The 14,936-nt window shown below is 42.8% G+C and overlaps 1 protein-coding gene and 1 pseudogene across 10 annotated transcripts in view; both read left to right on the top strand.

Annotated features, from left to right (window-relative positions):
- The window catches only part of tgo (Aryl hydrocarbon receptor nuclear translocator homolog tgo), a 942,634-nt gene that overhangs the window by 901,996 nt on the left and 25,702 nt on the right, over positions 1-14,936 (top strand). The window lies entirely within an intron of this gene.
- LOC139753858 (2-hydroxyacyl-CoA lyase 1 pseudogene) lies at positions 4,151-6,373 on the top strand (annotated as a pseudogene).

Here is a 14,936-nt window from a genome sequence, read left to right on the forward strand (position 1 = left end):
CACTTCCCAAGTTCTCTCATCCACAACAGACTGCATACTTGCTTCTCTTTCCAAAACTCTTGCATTTACCTCCGTAACAACCCCATCCGTAAACAAATTAAACAACCATGGAGACATCACACACCCCTGCTGCAAACCTACATTCACTGAGAACCAATCACTTTCCTAGGAACTTTTCCTACATGTACACATGCCTTACATCCTCGATAAAAACTTTTCACTGCTTCTAACAACTTGCCTCCCACACCATATATTATTAATACCTTCCACAGAGCATCTCTATCAACTCTATCATATGCCTTCTCCAGATCCATAAATGCCACATACAAGTCCATTTGCTTTTCTAGGTATTTCTCACATACATTCTTCAAAGCAAACACCTGATCCTCACATCCTTTACCACTTCTGAAACCAAACTGTTCTTCCCCAATCTGATGCTCTGTACATGCGTTCACCCTCTCAATCAGCACCCTCCCATACAATTTCCCAGGAATGCTCAAGAAACTCATACCTCTGTAATTTGAGCACTCACTTTTATCCACTTTGCCTTTGTACAATGGCACTATGCAAGCATTCCGCCAATCCTCAGGCACCTCACCATGAGTCATACATACATTAAATAACCTTACCAATCAGTCAACAACACAGTCACCCCCTTTTTTAATAAATTCTACTGCAATATCATCCAAACCCACTGCCCTGTCGGCTTTCATCTTCCGCAAAGCTTTTACTACCTCTTCTCTGTTTACCAAATCATTTACCCTAACCCTCTCACTTTGCACACCACCTCGACCAAAACACCCTATATCTGCCACTCTATCATATAACACATTCAACAAACCTTCAATATATACATATATATATATATATATATATATATATATTTTTTTTTTTTCATACTTTGTCGCTGTCTCCCGCGTTTGCGAGGTAGCTCAAGGAAACAGACGAAAGAAATGGCCCAACCCCCCCCCATACACATGTATATACATACGTCCACACACGCAAATATACATACCTACACAGCTTTCCATGGTTTACCCCAGACGCTTCACATGCCTTGATTCAATCCACTGACAGCACATCAACCCCGGTATACCACATCGCTCCAATTCACTCTATTCCTTGCCCTCCTTTAACCCTCCTGCATGTTCAGGCCCCGATCACACAAAATCTTTTTCACTCCATCTTTCCACCTCCAATTTGGTCTCCCTCTTCTCCTTGCTCCCTCCATCTCCGACACATATATCCTCTTGGTCAATCTTTCCTCACTCATCCTCTCCATGTGCCCAAACCACTTCAAAACACCCTCTTCTGCTCTCTCAACCACGCTCTTTTTATTTCCACACATCTCTCTTACCCTTACGTTACTCACTCGATCAAACCACCTCACACCACACATTGTCCTCAAACATCTCATTTCCAGCACCTCCATCCTCCTGCGCACAACTCTATCCATAGCCCACGCCTTGCAACCATACAACATTGTTGGAACCACTATTCCTTCAAACATACCCATTTTTGCTTTCCGAGATAATGTTCTCGACTTCCACACATTCTTCAAGGCCCCCAGAATTTTCGCCCCCTCCCCCACCCTATGATCCACTTCCGCTTCCATGGTTCCATCCGCTGCCAGATCCACTCCCAGATATCTAAAACACTTTACTTCCTCCAGTTTTTCTCCATTCAAACTCACCACCCAATTGACTTGACCCTCAACCCTACTGTACCTAATAACCTTGCTCTTATTCACATTTACTCTTAACTTTCTTCTTCCACACACTTTACCAAACTCAGTCACCAGCTTCTGCAGTTTCTCACATGAATCAGCCACCAGTGCTGTATCATCAGTGAACAACAACTGACTCACTTCCCAAGCTCTCTCATCCCCAACAGACTTCATACTTGCCCCTCTTTCCAAAACTCTTGCATTTACCTCCCTAACAACCCCATCCATAAACAAATTAAACAACCATGGAGACATCACACACCCCTGCCACAAACCTACATTCACTGAGAACCAATCACTTTCCTCTCTTCCTACACGTACACATGCCTTACATCCTCGATAAAAACTTTTCACTGCTTCTAACAACTTGCCTCCCACACCATATATTCTTAATACCTTCCACAGAGCATCTCTATCAACTCTATCATATGCCTTCTCCAGATCCATAAATGCTACATACAAATCCATTTGCTTTTCTAAGTATTTCTCACATACATTCTTCAAAGCAAACACCTGATCCACACATCCTCTACCACTTCTGAAACCACACTGCTCTTCCCCAATCTGATGCTCTGTACATGCCTTCACCCTCTCAATCAATACCCTCCCATATAATTTACCAGGAATACTCAACAAACTTATACCTCTGTAATTTGAGCACTCACTCTTATCCCCTTTGCCTTTGTACAATGGCACTATGCACGCATTCTGCCAATCCTCAGGCACCTCACCATGAGTTATACATACATTAAATAACCTTACCAACCAGTCAACAATATATATATATACATATATATATATATATATATATATATATATATATATATATATATATATATATATATATATATTATATATATATATTTTTTTTTTTTTTTTTTTTTTATACTTTGTCGCTGTCTCCCGCGTTTGCGAGGTAGCGCAAGGAAACAGACGAAAGAAATGGCCCCCCCCCCCATACACATGTACATACACACGTCCACACACGCAAATATACATACCTACACAGCTTTCCATGGTTCACCCCAGACGCTTCACATGCCTTGCTTCAATCCACTGACAGCACGTCAACCCCTGTATACCACATGACTCCAATTCACTCTATTTCTTGCCCTCCCCTCACCCTCCTGCATGTTCAGGCCCCGATCACACAAAATCCTTTTCACTCCATCTTTCCACCTCCAATTTGGTCTCCCTCTTCTCCTCGTTCCCTCCACCTCCGACACATATATCCTCTTGGTCAATCTCTCCTCACTCATTCTCTCCATGTGCCCAAACCATTTCAAAACACCCTCTTCTGCTCTCTCAACCACGCTCTTTTTATTTCCACACATCTCTCTTACCCTTACGTTACTTACTCGATCAAACCACCTCACACCACACATTGTCCTCAAACATCTCATTTCCAGCACATCCATCCTCCTGCGCACATCTCTATCCATAGCCCACGCCTCGCAACCATACAACATTGTTGGAACCACTATTCCCTCAAACATACCCATTTTTGCTTTCCGAGATAATGTTCTCGACTTCCACACATTTTTCAAGGCTCCCAAAATTTTCGCCCCCTCCCCCACCCTATGATCCACTTCCGCTTCCATGGTTCCATCTGCTGACAGATCCACTCCCAGATATCTAAAACACTTCACTTCCTCCAGTTTTTCTCCATTCAAACTCACCTCCCAATTGACTTGACCCTCACCCCTACTGTACCTAATAACCTTGCTCTTATTCACATTTACTCTCAACTTTCTTCTTCCACACACTTTACCAAACTCAGTCACCAGCTTCTGCAGTTTCTCACATGAATCAGCCACCAGCGCTGTATCATCAGCGAACAACAACTGACTCACTTCCCAAGCTCTCTCATCCCCAACAGACTTCATACTTGCCCCTCTTTCCAGGACTCTTGCATTTACCTCCCTTACAACCCCATCCATAAACAAATTAAACAACCATGGAGACATCACACACCCCTGCCGCAAACCTACATTCACTGAGAACCAATCACTTTCCTCTCTTCCTACACGTACACATGCCTTACATCCTCGATAAAAACTTTTCACTGCTTCTAACAACTTGCCTCCCACACCATATATTCTTAATACCTTCCACAGAGCATCTCTATCAACTCTATCATATGCCTTCTCCAGATCCATAAATGCTACATACAAATCCATTTGCTTTTCTAAGTATTTCTCACATACATTCTTCAAAGCAAACACCTGATCCACACATCCTCTACCACTTCTGAAACCGCACTGCTCTTCCCCAATCTGATAATATATATATATATATATTATATATATATATATTATATATATATAATATATATATATATATAATATATATATATATATTATATTATATATATATAATATATATAATATATATATATATAATATATATATATATATATATATGTTCACCGCAGCTTGTAGACCTAGTACCTTCTACAGGGTACTGCGTACAACTGTGTCTTCAGTATTTGGTCGTGGGGCCTTTCATGATAAGGTGACATCCAAGATAAGAGGAACTCTGACTACTCAACTAGCAACCAATAGAAAAGAATCAGAACAAAAAAGTAGGATGTCTGGGAAAGAAACTGATGGTGCTCATGTTCTAGTGGATGCTCTTGTTCAGCAAGGTGTTAGATATATGTTTGGAATAGTGGGAATTCCTGTTGTCGAAATAGCAGTGGCAGCTCAGCAAGCAGGTATTAAGTACATTGGGATGCGTAATGAACAAGCTGCATGCTATGCTGCCCATGCTATAGGTTACTTGACGGGAATGCCTGGGGGTGTGTTTGGTTGTGTCAGGTCCAGGACTTCTCCACACAATTGGTGGTTTGGCAAATGCTCAGACAAACTGCTGGCCATTGTTGGTGGTTGGTGGCTCAAGTGACCAAGAGCAAGAAGGCCTAGGGGCCTTTCAGGAGTGTCCACAGGTTGAGTCATGTCGCATCTATTGCAAATACTCAGCCCGACCTCCAAGAATTGATACTATACCATACCACGTGGCAAAAGCTATTAAGTGCACAATTTATGGATGACCCAGTGCTGCATACCTGGATTTACCTGGAAATCTCATAGCTGAGAGAGTAGATGAGTCACTGATTTTTCAGCATCCCAAGTGTCCCCCACCTCCAATATCTCTAGCATCACCAGACTCCGTCTTGGAGGCAGTTACACTGCTTTGTGGTGCTCAGCGTCCTCTGGTGGTGGTAGGGAAGGGTGCTGCCTATGCCTGTGCTGAAGAACAGATCCATTGTTTGTTAGAAAAGACTGGTATACCCTTCTTACCTACACCAATGGGCAAAGGAGTTGTACCCGATGACCACCCTTTGTGTGTGGCTCCTGCTCGCACCAAAGCATTGTTGGAGGCTGATGTGATTCTGCTTCTTGGAGCAAGATTGAATTGGATTCTTCATTTTGGTCGCCCTCCACGATATGCATCAGATGTAAAGTTTATACATGTGGATTTATGTTCTGAGGAGTTCCACAACAGTGTGAATGGAAGTGTTGTTTTGCTAGGTGACTTAAGGGCAGTTTGTGGCCAGCTCCAAGAAGCAGTACCAGGAACTCTTGTTGCCTCACACTCACCTTGGTGGTCTCAACTTCAAGAGAAAGTGCTGGACAACAAAAGCATTAGTACTAAAATGGCCCAGGATATTTCAGAACCTTTGAACCACTACGCAGTACTTCATCACCTGTACCAGCTGTTACCACATGATTGTATTATTGTCAGTGAAGGAGCCAATACCATGGACATTGGACGGACTATTTTGCTCAACAAATTTCCACGCCACAGACTGGATGCAGGTACTTTTGGTACAATGGGTGTTGGTCTTGGTTATGCCATTGCAGCAGCCTGATGGGCACAAGATCATGCTCCAGGCAAGCGAATCATATGTGTTGAAGGAGATTCTGCTTTTGGTTTTAGTGGTATGGAAATGGAAACAATTTACCACTACAAACTACCCATCATAGTCATCATTGTAAACAATAATGGCATCTACAGTGGTTTGGACAAGGAATTGTTCAATGAAATAAGAGATGGAATGGATGCTGCTATTGCAACTCCACCAACATCACTTCTGCCAACTGTACACTATGAATGCATGGTTTCAATGTTCAGTGAAACTGGTTCCTTCTGTAAGTCTGTCCCTGAACTGCAAGAGGCAGGTAGTCAGGCTCTTGAAGAAGAAAACAAGCCTTCACTTATTAATGTGATGATCAACCCTGGAGCTCAACGTAAAGTTCAAGACTTTGAACTGGCTGACACGCTCCAAACTTTAAGTCAGAAGAATATGATGCATTTGCATTTCAAAATATCAAAACAACATGTGAATGAATAATTGTTTTGTATTTTTCCTAGTGTTCACAAACAAGGATTGACTGAATCCTTATTGGTTTTATACATAACTTTTTAGCTTTTGTGGGAAGGCAGCAGATTTATTTTAACTAAATTTGATAACATTTATTGTAAAGTATTATTAGGGATTTATCCCTGGGGATAGGGGAGAAAGAATACTTCCCATGTATTCCTTGCATGTCATAGAAGGCGACTAAAAGGGGAGGGAGCGGGTGGCTGGAAATCCTCCCCTCTCATTTTTTTTAATTTTCCAAAAGAAGGAACAGAGAAGGGGGCCAGGTGAGGATATTACCTTAAAGGTCCAGTCCTCTGTTCTCAACGCTACCTCACTAACGCGGGAAAAAGGTGAGAACGATGGAAGCAAGGGGAGTGGGGGAGGAATGGGATGTATTTAGGGAATCAGTGATGGATTGCGCAAAAGATGCTTGTGGCATGAGATGAGTGGGAGGTGGGTTGATTAGAAAGGGTAGTGATTGGTGGGATGAAGAAGTAAGAGTATTAGTGAAAGAGAAGAGAGAGGCATTTGGACGATTTTTGCAGGGAAAAAATGAAATTGAGTGGGAGATGTATAAAAGAAAGAGACAGGAGGTCAAGAGAAAGGTGCAAGAGGTGAAAAAAAGGGCAAATGAGAGTTGGGGTGAGAGAGTATCATTAAATTTTAGGGAGAATAAAAAGATGTTCTGGAAGGAGGTAAATAAAGTGCATAAGACAAGGGAGCAAATGGGAACTTCAGTGAAGGGCGCAAATGGGGAGGTGATAACAAGTAGTGGTGATGTGAGAAGGAGATGGAGTGAGTATTTTGAAGGTTTGTTGAATGTGTTTGATGATAGAGTGGCAGATACAGGGTATTTTGGTCGAGGTGGTGTGCAAAGTGAGAGGGTTAGGGAAAATGATTTGGTAAACAGAGAAGAGGTAGTGAAAGCTTTGCGGAAGATGAAAGCCGGCAAGGCAGCAGGTTTGGATAGTATTGCAGTGGAATTTATTAAAAAAGGGGGTGACTGTATTGTTGACTGGTTGGTAAGGTTATTTAATGTATGTATGACTCATGGTGAGGTGCCGGAGGATTGGCGGAATGCGTGCATAGTGCCATTGTACAAAGGCAAAGGGGATAAGAGTGAGTGCTCAAATTACAGAGGTATAAGTTTGTTGAGTATTCCTGGTAAATTACATGGGAGGGTATTGATTGAGAGGGTGAAGGCACGTACAGAGCATCAGATTGGGGAAGAGCAGTGTGGTTTCAGAAGTGGTAGAGGATGTGTGGATCAGGTGTTTGCTTTGAAGAATGTATGTGAGAAATACTTAGAAAAGCAAATGGATTTGTATGTAGCATTTATGGATCTGGAGAAGGCATATGATAGAGTTGATAGAGATGCTCTGTGGAAGGTATTAAGAATATATGGTGTGGGAGGAAAGTTGTTAGAAGCAGTGAAAAGTTTTTATCGAGGATGTAAGGCATGTGTACGTGTAGGAAGAGAGGAAAGTGATTGGTTCTCAGTGAATGTAGGTTTGCGGCAGGGGTGTGTGATGTCTCCATGGTTGTTTAATTTGTTTATGGATGGGGTTGTTAGGGAGGTAAATGCAAGAGTTTTGGAAAGAGGGGCAAGTATGAAGTCTGTTGGGGATGAGAGAGCTTGGGAAGTGAGTCAGTTGTTGTTCGCTGATGATACAGCGCTGGTGGCTGATTCATGTGAGAAACTGCAGAAGCTGGTGACTGAGTTTGGTAAAGTGTGTGGAAGAAGAAAGTTAAGAGTAAATGTGAATAAGAGCAAGGTTATTAGGTACAGTAGGGTTGAGGGTCAAGTCAATTGGGAGGTGAGTTTGAATGGAGAAAAACTGGAGGAAGTGAAGTGTTTTAGATATCTGGGAGTGGATCTGGCAGCGGATGGAACCATGGAAGCGGAAGTGGATCATAGGGTGGGGGAGGGGGCGAAAAATTCTGGGGGCCTTGAAGAATGTGTGGAAGTCGAGAACATTATCTCGGAAAGCAAAAATGGGTATGTTTGAAGGAATAGTGGTTCCAACAATGTTGTATGGTTGCGAGGCGTGGGCTATGGATAGAGTTGTGCGCAGGAGGATGGATGTGCTGGAAATGAGATGTTTGAGGACAATGTGTGGTGTGAGGTGGTTTGATCGAGTGAGTAACGTAAGGGTAAGAGAGATGTGTGGAAATAAAAAGAGCATGGTTGAGAGAGCAGAAGAGGGTGTTTTGAAGTGGTTTGGGCACATGGAGAGAATGAGTGAGGAAAGATTGACCAAGAGGATATATGTGTCGGAGGTGGAGGGAACGAGGAGAAGAGGGAGACCAAATTGGAGGTGGAAAGATGGAGTGAAAAAGATTTTGTGTGATCGGGGCCTGAACATGCAGGAGGGTGAAAGGAGTGCAAGGAATAGAGTGAATTGGAGCGATGTGGTATACCGGGGTTGACGTGCTGTCAGTGGATTGAATCAAGGCATGTGAAGCGTCTGGGGTAAACCATGGAAAGCTGTGTAGGTATGTATATTTGCGTGTGTGGACATATGTATATACATGTGTATGGGGGGGGGTTGGGCCATTTCTTTCGTCTGTTTCCTTGCGCTACCTCGCAAACGCGGGAGACAGCGACAAAGTATAATAAATAAATATATATATATATATATATATATATATATATATATATATATATATATATATATATATATATATATATACATACATACACGTCCAGACACGCAAATATACATACCTATACATCTCAATGAACAGATATATATATACACACACAGTCATATACATATATAAAACATGTACATAATTCATACTGTCTGCCTTTATTTATTCCCATCGCCACCTCGCTACATATGCCTTCTCCAGATCCATAAATGCTACATACAAATCCATTTCCTTTTCTAAGTATTTCTCACATACATTCTTCAAAGCAAACACCTGATCGACGCATCCTCTACCACTTCTATATATATATACATGTTTTTTTTTTTTTTTTTTATACTTTGTCGCTGTCTCCCGCGTTTGCGAGGTAGCGCAAGGAAACAGACGAAAGAAATGGCCCAACCCCCCCCCCATACACATGTACATACACACGTCCACACACGCAAATATACATACCTACACAGCTTTCCATGGTTTACCCCAGACGCTTCACATGCCCCGACTCAATCCACTGACAGCACGTCAACCCCTGTATACCACATCGCTCCAATTCACTCTATTCCTTGCCCTCCTTTCACCCTCCTGCATGTTCAGGCCCCGATCACACAAAATCTTTTTCACTCCATCTTTCCACCTCCAATTTGGTCTCCCTCTTCTCCTCGTTCCCTCCACCTCCGACACATATATCCTCTTGGTCAATCTTTCCTCACTCATTCTCTCCATGTGCCCAAACCATTTCAAAACACCCTCTTCTGCTCTCTCAACCACGCTCTTTTTATTTCCACACATCTCTCTTACCCTTACGTTACTTACTCGATCAAACCACCTCACACCACACATTGTCCTCAAACATCTCATTTCCAGCACGTCCATCCTCCTGCGCACATCTCTATCCATAGCCCACGCCTCGCAACCATACAACATTGTTGGAACCACTATTCCTTCAAACATACCCATTTTTGCTTTCCGAGATAATGTTCTCGACTTCCACAAATTTTTCAAGGCTCCCAAAATTTTCGCCCCCTCCCCCACCCTATGATCCACTTCCGCTTCCATGGTTCCATCCGCTGACAGATCCACTCCCAGATATCTAAAACACTTCACTTCCTCCAGTTTTTCTCCATTCAAACTCACCTCCCAATTGACTTGACCCTCAACCCTACTGTACCTAATAACCTTGCTCTTATTCACATTTACTCTTAACTTTCTTCTTCCACACACTTTACCAAACTCAGTCACCAGCTTCTGCAGTTTCTCACATGAATCAGCCACCAGCGCTGTATCATCAGCGAACAACAACTGACTCACTTCCCACGCTCTCTCATCCCCGACAGACTTCATACTTGCCCCTCTTTCCAGGACTCTTGCATTTACCTCCCTAACAACCCCATCCATAAACAAATTAAACAACCATGGAGACATCACACACCCCTGCCGCAAACCTACATTCACTGAGAACCAATCACTTTCCTCTCTTCCTACACGTACACATGCCTTACATCCTCGATAAAAACTTTTCACTGCTTCTAACAACTTGCCTCCCACACCATATATTCTTAATACCTTCCACAGAGCATCTCTATCAACTCTATCATATGCCTTCTCCAGATCCATAAATGCTACATACAAATCCATTTGCTTTTCTAAGTATTTCTCACATACATTCTTCAAAGCAAACACCTGATCCACACATCCTCTACATGTATATATATGTATATATATATATATATATAAGAGAGCTTGGGGAGTGAGTCAGTTGTTGTTCGCTGATGATACAGCGCTGGTGGCTGATTCATGTGAGAAACTGCAGAAGCTGGTGACTGAGTTTGGTAAAGTGTGTGAAAGAAGAAAGTTAAGAGTAAATGTGAATAAGAGCAAGGTTATTAGGTACAGTAGGGTTGAGGGTCAAGTCAATTGGGAGGTAAGTTTGAATGGAGAAAAACTGGAGGAAGTAAATTGTTTTAGATATCTGGGAGTGGATCTGGCAGCGGATGGAACCGTGGAAGCGGAAGTGAATCATAGGGTGGGGGAGGGGGCGAAAATCCTGGGAGCCTTGAAGAATGTGTGGAAGTCGAGAACATTGTCTTGGAAAGCAAAAATGGGTATGTTTGAAGGAATAGTGGTTCCAACAACGTTGTATGGTTGCGAGGCGTGGGCTATGGATAGAGTTGTGCGCAGGAGAGTGGATGTGCTGGAAATGAGATGTTTGAGGACAATGTGTGGTGTGAGGTGGTTTGATCGAGTAACTAATGTAAGGGTAAGAGAGATGTGTGGAAATAAAAAGAGCGTGGTTGAGAGAGCAGAAGAGGGTGTTTTGAAATGGTTTGGGCACATGGAGAGAATGAGTGAGGAAAGATTGACCAAGAGGATATATGTGTCGGAGGTGGAGGGAACGAGGAGAAGTGGGAGACCAAATTGGAGGTGGAAAGATGGAGTGAAAAAGATTTTGAGTGATCGGGGCCTGAACATGCAGGAGGGTGAAAGGCGGGAAGGAATAAAGTGAATTGGATCGATGTGGTATACCGGGGTTAACGTGCTGTCAGTGGATTGAATCAGGGCATGTGAAGCATCTGGGGTAAACCATGGAAAGTTGTGTGGGGCCTGGATGTGGAAAGGGAGCTGTGGTTTCGGGCTTTATTGCATGACAGCTAGAGACTGAGTGTGAACGAATGGGGCCTTTGTTGTCTTTTCCTAGCGCTACCTCGCACACGAGGGGGGAGGGGGATGGTATTCCATGTGTGGCGAGGTGGCGATGGGAATGAATAAAGGCAGACAGTGTGAATTGTGTGCATGGGTATATATGTATGTGTCTGTGTGTGTATATATATATGTGTACATTGAGATGTATAGGTATGTATATTTGCGTGTGTGGACGTGTATGTATATACATGTGTATGGGGGTGGGTTGGGTCATTTCTTTTGTCTGTTTCCTTACGCTACCTCGCAAACGCAGGAGACAGCGACAAAGCAAGATAAATAGAAATAAATATATCTTTTTCTTTTCTTTCTTTTCTTTCATACTATTCGCCATTTCCCGCATCAGCGAGGTAGCGTTAAGAATAGAGGACTGGGCCTCTAAGGAAAGATCCTCATCCAGCCCCCTTGTCTGTTCCTTCCTTTGAAAAAAAAAAAAAAAAAAAAAAAGAGAGAGGGGAGGATTTCCAGCCCCCCGCTCCCTCCCCTTTTAGTCGCCTTCTACGACACGCAGGGAATACGTGGGAAGTATTCTTTCTCCCCTATCCCCAGGGAATATATATATATATATATATATATATATATATATATATATATATATATATATATATATGTATATCCCCGGGGATAGGGGAGAAAGAATACTTCCCACGTATTCCCTGCGTGTCGTAGAAGGCGACTAAAAGGGAAGGGAGGGGGGGGGCTGGAAATCCTCCCCTCTCATTTTTTTTAATTTTCCAAAAGAAGGAACAGAGAATTGGGCCAGGTGAGGGTATTCCCTCAAAGGCCCAGGCCTCTGTTCTTAACGCTACCTCGCTAATGCGGGAAATGGCGAATAGTTTGAAAGAAAAAAAAAAAAAAAAAATATATATATATATATATATATATATATATATATATATATATATATATATATTATCCCTGGGGATAGGGGAGCAAGAATACTTCCCACGTATTCCCTGCGTGTCGTAGAAGGCGACTAAAAGGGAGGGAGCGGAGGGCTGGAAATCCTCCCCTCTCGTTTTTTTTTAATTTTCCAAAAGAAGGAACAGAGAATTGGGCCAGGTGAGGGTAGTCCTTCAAAGGCCCAGTCATCTGTTCTTAACGCTACCTCGCTAATGCGGGAAATGGCGAATAGTTTGAAAGAAAAAGAAAAATATATATATATATATATATATATATATATATATATATATATATCGAGGATGTAAGGCATGTGTACGTGTAGGAAGAGAGGAAAGTGATTGGTTCTCAGTGAATGTAGGTTTGCGGCAGGGGTGTGTGATGTCTCCATGGTTGTTTAATTTGTTTATGGATGGGGTTGTTAGGGAGGTAAATGCAAGAGTTTTGGAAAGAGGGGCAAGTATGAAGTCTGTTGGGGATGAGAGAGCTTGGGAAGTGAGTCAGTTGTTGTTCGCTGATGATACAACGCTGGTGGCGGATTCATGTGAGAAACTGCAGAAGCTGGTGACGGAGTTTGGTAAAGTGTGTGGAAGAAGAAAGTTAAGAGTAAATGTCAATAAGAGCAAGGTTATTAGGTACAGTAGGGTTGAGGGTCAAGTCAATTGGGAGGTGAGTTTGAATGGTGAAAAACTGGAGGAAGTGAAGTGTTTTAGATATCTGGGAGTGGATCTGTCAGCGGATGGAACCATGGAAGCGGAAGTGGATCATAGGGTGGGGGAGGGGGCGAAAATTTTGGGAGCCTTGAAAAATGTGTGGAAGTCGAGAACATTATCCCGGAAAGCAAAAATGGGTATGTTTGAGGGAATAGTAGTTCCAACAATGTTGTATGGTTGCGAGGCGTGGGCTATGGATAGAGTTGTGCGCAGGAGGATGGATGTGCTGGAAATGAGATGTTTGAGGACAATGTGTGGTGTGAGGTGGTTTGATCGAGTAAGTAACGTAGGGGTAAGAGAGATGTGTGGAAATAGAAAGAGCGTGGTTGAGAGAGCAGAAGAGGGTGTTTTGAAATGGTTTGGGCACATGGAGAGAATGAGTGAGGAAAGATTGACCAAGAGGATATATGTGTCGGAGGTGGAGGGAACGAGGAGAAGAGGGAGACCAAATTGGAGGTGGAAAGATGGAGTGAAAAGGATTTTGTGTGATCGGGGCCTGAACATGCAGGAGGGTGAAAGGAGGGCAAGGAATAGAGTGAATTGGAGCGATGTGGTATACAGGGGTTGACGTGCTGTCAGTGGATTGAATCAAGGCATGTGAAGCGTCTGGGGTGAACCATGGAAAGCTGTGTAGGTGTGTATATTTGCGTGTGTGGACGTGTGTATGTACATGTGTATGGGGGGGTTGGGCCATTTCTTTCGTCTGTTTCCTTGCGCTACCTCGCAAACGCGGGAGACAGCGACAAAGTATAAAAAAAAAAAAAAAAAAAAAAAATATATATATATATCAACCCACCTCTCACTCTTCTCATGCCACAAGCATCTTTTGCGCAATCCATCACTGATTCCCTAAATACATCCCATTCGTCCCCCGCTCCCCTTACTTCCATTGTTCTCACCATATTCCATTCTGTACTCAGTCTCTCCTGGTACTTCCTCACACAAGTCTCCTTCCCAAGCTCACTTACTCTCACCACCCTGTTCACCCCAACATTCAATCTTCTTTTCTGAAAACCCATACAAATCTTCACCTTAGCCTCCACAAGATAATGATCAGACATCACTCCAGTTGCACCTCTCAGCACATTAACATCCAGAAGTCTCTCTTTCGCGCGCCTGTCAATTAAGACGTAATCCAATAACGCTCTCTGGCCATCTCTCCTACTTACATACGTATACTTATGTATATCTCGCTTTTTAAACCAGGTATTCCCAATCACCAGTCCTTTTTCAGGTAGTGAGTGGTGGGATGAAGAAGTAAGATTATTAGTGAAAGAGAAGAGAGAGGCATTTGGACGATTTTTGCAGGGAAAAAATGCAATTGAGTGGGAGATGTATAAAAGAAAGAGACAGGAGGTCAAGAGAAAGGTGCAAGAGGTGAAAAAGAGGGCAAATGAGAGTTGGGGTGAGAGAGTATCATTAAATTTTAGGGAGAATAAAAAGATGTTCTGGAAGGAGGTAAATAAAGTGCTTAAAACAAGGGAGCAAATGGGAACTTCAGTGAAGGGCGCAAATGGGGAGGTGATAACAAGTAGTGATGATGTGAGAAGGAGATGGAGTGAGTATTTTGAAGGTTTGTTGAATGTGTTTGATGATAGAGTGGCAGACATAGGGTGTTTTGGTCGAGGTGGTGTGCAAAGTGAGAGGGTTGGAGAAAATGATTTGGTAAACAGAGAAGAGGTAGTAAAAGCTTTGCAGGAAGATGAAAGCCGGCAAGGCAGCAGGTTTGGATGGTATTGCAGTGGAATTTATTTAAAAAGGGGGTGACTGTATTATTGACTGGTTGGTAAGGTTATTTAATGTATGTATGACTCATGGTTAGGTGCCTGAGGATTGGCGGAATGCGTTTATAGTACCATTGCACAAAGGCAAAGGGGAT

The sequence above is a fragment of the Panulirus ornatus genome, chromosome 1 (assembly GCF_036320965.1).
Source record: "Panulirus ornatus isolate Po-2019 chromosome 1, ASM3632096v1, whole genome shotgun sequence".
Classification (NCBI taxonomy): Eukaryota; Metazoa; Arthropoda; class Malacostraca; order Decapoda; family Palinuridae; genus Panulirus; species Panulirus ornatus.